The sequence below is a fragment of the Arachis hypogaea genome, chromosome 13 (assembly GCF_003086295.3).
Source record: "Arachis hypogaea cultivar Tifrunner chromosome 13, arahy.Tifrunner.gnm2.J5K5, whole genome shotgun sequence".
Lineage (NCBI taxonomy): Eukaryota > Viridiplantae > Streptophyta > Magnoliopsida > Fabales > Fabaceae > Arachis > Arachis hypogaea.
The window spans coordinates 132,653,354-132,656,684 of record NC_092048.1 but is presented as its reverse complement, the minus strand read 5'-3'; the positions used below and the strand labels follow the sequence as shown (position 1 = coordinate 132,656,684).

General features: G+C 38.5%; 1 pseudogene; it reads right to left on the bottom strand.

Annotated features, from left to right (window-relative positions):
- Positions 1-228: 228 nt before the first annotated feature.
- On the bottom strand, positions 229-2,377 carry LOC112735462 (mRNA-decapping enzyme-like protein; annotated as a pseudogene).
- Positions 2,378-3,331: the final 954 nt, after the last annotated feature.

Genomic DNA, 3,331 nt, shown 5'->3' with positions numbered 1-3,331 from the left:
CTTGCTTTTTTATAACCCAAGCAGCAATATATTTTTATTTTTAAGAAAAAAATCCTTAAAAAAACCAAGGCTAAAGTCAATTATACACGAGATAGTCTCCAAATAAATAAGAACTACTAAATCTCTGTCAATAATCTATTGAAAATATAAGTTCCAGAGAAGTTATGTCAAAATTTAAATCCAGATTTTAAAACATGCCAAAAACACATTTTGTCCTTTCTTATAAAATCATGCAAGAAATCTAAATGGAGTACCCGTGATTATGCTCATCGGGGGCTCCACTGCGTACAAACACTGGCGCAGCTTTGCATAGATTGGGAGGATCCAAAAATGAGAAAACCTACACGTGGATAATTTTAAAACTATTAACATCTTAAATTAACATCTCAAATTTATACATGTTGAAAACAATTGATTAAAGAATGGAGTCAAACAGACAAATGATCTTATCACCTCTCCCAACCAAAAAAATTAAGATAACCATGTCATAACATGGCCTAGTCATTAGACCTTGCATGCAAGTTAAGCTCACCCAAGATAAAATAAAAAATGTAAACCAATAGTACATAGGGTCTCTCCATCTTAGTTTATGTGTTTTGTTTTAGAAGTTAACTGTCAGAGTAAGTTAACCTGGTCTGTTATTTGTAGTTAGTAAGAGACAGCTGTCAGCAGCTTCTCAGTTGGTAATTTATACAAAGTTGTAAGAAGTTGCACTTCTAAGTGCTACTATTAATACATGGGCCTGATGTGAAACTTATTCAACTCAATACGGACAAGTCTCAACCTTCAGAATTAGCTCACTTTTATCTTTTCTGTCAACTTTCTCACTCTTTCCTTCATATGATGTAATAGAAGAGTAGAACACCATTTGAACCAGAAGAAAAAAGACACAATAGATAAAACGATCCCCACAATCCATGGGAACAGGATAAGGTAGTGGCACCAGATAGAAACATAGTAGTATTATTACCTCTTTGTAAAAGACACCTTTGACTTTGGAGGCAGCTTAGCATATGCATTAAGGATCCTGAAAACCAGCCAATTTTAGGTGAATAACACAATTGCATGAAAATAATACAAATTGGAGAAAAATTTTGCTGTAAGACTAAGGCATAAGTCACAATATCGATTATAATAATTAAAAAAATTGCAAACTATCTATGTGTAACTCGGCATTTTCATGTTTCATTACCTGTTAAAAATATTTGCAACCTCTTCACATTCATGTGCATTATAGAACCAGATGCCATTCACTTCTTGAGCAGCATTTCTATACATAAGGAACCTGAACTTCATACTCGAAATCCCCCAAAAGATTATCCACCAAATTTTTTGCTTATGCAAACAGACTAGGGTTAAATATAGGGATATTTCAAAGTTCTCAACCACCATGTACAGTAGCAGCAAAGTATATACCTCACCCACAAAATAATGTCTACAACGCTTATATTTATAGCTTGCATAATTACTAATTTCACTGTACTCACAATATTGAGTGCAACATAACAACTATGGTGGAATTCCAATAGCCAATACCTAAGCCCAAATCCTACAATATTAGGGGCAAGATCACAACTAATAACTAAAATCGTGCTCTACCTCGGACCAGGAAGCATATGAAAAAAAAAACCTTAATTACGTTACCGACAAGAACCCAAAATGAGAAAATGAGAAATGATACTCGCAATACTAAATTTCCAACAACTATCGCACCAAACCATGCCCGATTGCCTCAAAAAGGGAAAAGAAAGGCGGAGTTCTTTCAATAAAATAATTAAAAAAAATTTGTTGACGACAAAAAAACAAAAGCAGAAAGACTAACTAACCAGTATTGCGACGGTTCGTCACAATAAACTGAAATCGCGGTTGCGTGTTCCTGAAAAAATCAAACAAAAAGCAATCGGATCGTGGAATTCATGAATTGTTGTGATATGATGAAGGAAAAGGAACAAAAAGTAGACCTTTTGACAACAAAGAGGGATCCCTCGACGTCCTTACGGCTCTGCAAACGGTAATCGCAGAAAGAAGAGAGAGAAAGCGTTAGAGAGAGAGAGAGAGATAGAGAATGGAATTGATGAAAGGAAGGAGATTATAACGGAACGAACCCATTGGAAGAGGTCGATGTTGAACTCGTAGAAGGTGACGTGTGCAGTGGTGATGAGGATTTCCTCGACGAAGGGGTCGATGCACTGAAGAACAGTGAGGTTGAGGAGCTTGGTGCTGTGCTGGTCGAGATTGGGCATGAGCTTCCCGTTCTGAGACATTATGGTACCGCAAACACAAACCCTAGAATTTTGCGGGTTGAGTTTGGGGTTTGGATGTGTTGTGTGCCTCAGAGTGAGAATGGAAAAGGGGGAATGGAATGGAGAATCAGAGAAGAAAGAGAGGTGAACCAACTCAAAAAACCCTTAAGAGAAAGTCGGCCACAGAGAGAGAGAACACATAGGCCAAAGGTCACACTCACCGCATCAGAGGAAGAACTCTGTTCCCGTCGAGCCCTCCTCCACCCCGTTATACTCCATCTCGCCTTTTTGACTCCTCATCGCCCTCTTGGTGTGATCATTCTGACGCTGCTGCGTTTGGGAAGGAGAGTCACTGCCTCAGAAGGAGAAGTCTCGAGCCGTCCTCCGCCCCATTATAGTCCATCTCGCCTGTTGTGTCTCTGTGGGTTGAGGATTTCGGAGAGGTCTGCTGCCTCCACCACGTCCTCCTCCTCTGTGCTTTCAGACAACGAATTCCATCTGCTAGGGTTAGTGTTTTAGGTGGTGGTCGTAGGGATTGGTGATTTCGGAACAATGACGGGAGAAATTGGCGAAGATTAAAGAGACGTACAAACTTGAAGATGCAAAACGGAGGTGAATAGGTAGGGTTTGGGATTAAGAGCGGGAGAGAATCTGAGTAGCAATCCCCAGAAAGAGAGAGCAGATAACCGAGAGACGGATGTAATCCACAGATCATTCGTCGGTGATGGTTTTAAAGCAGACGGTTCTGTTGGCTTTTACTAGGAAGAAGGAGATTCATAGAGAGATTGAGACACTGACACGATGAAGGAAGGAGGAGAGAGAGAGAGAGAGATAGTGAGAAACTTAGAAGCGAGAGAGAAGGAACAGCGCAGAGACAGAAAGAATAAGCTTTACCTTTAGGTTACTACTTCTTCATTATTTTATTCCAAATTAACATAAGAGCGACACCTGGCTTAATGAGTCACGCCTATTATACAAGTAATAGATATATAAAATACAATTAAATATAAGTTCTGAAAAGGATTAACTAAAAAAAATGTCTCCAAAATATTTTTTCATTTTTGTTAACGATAAAAATATTTTAATAA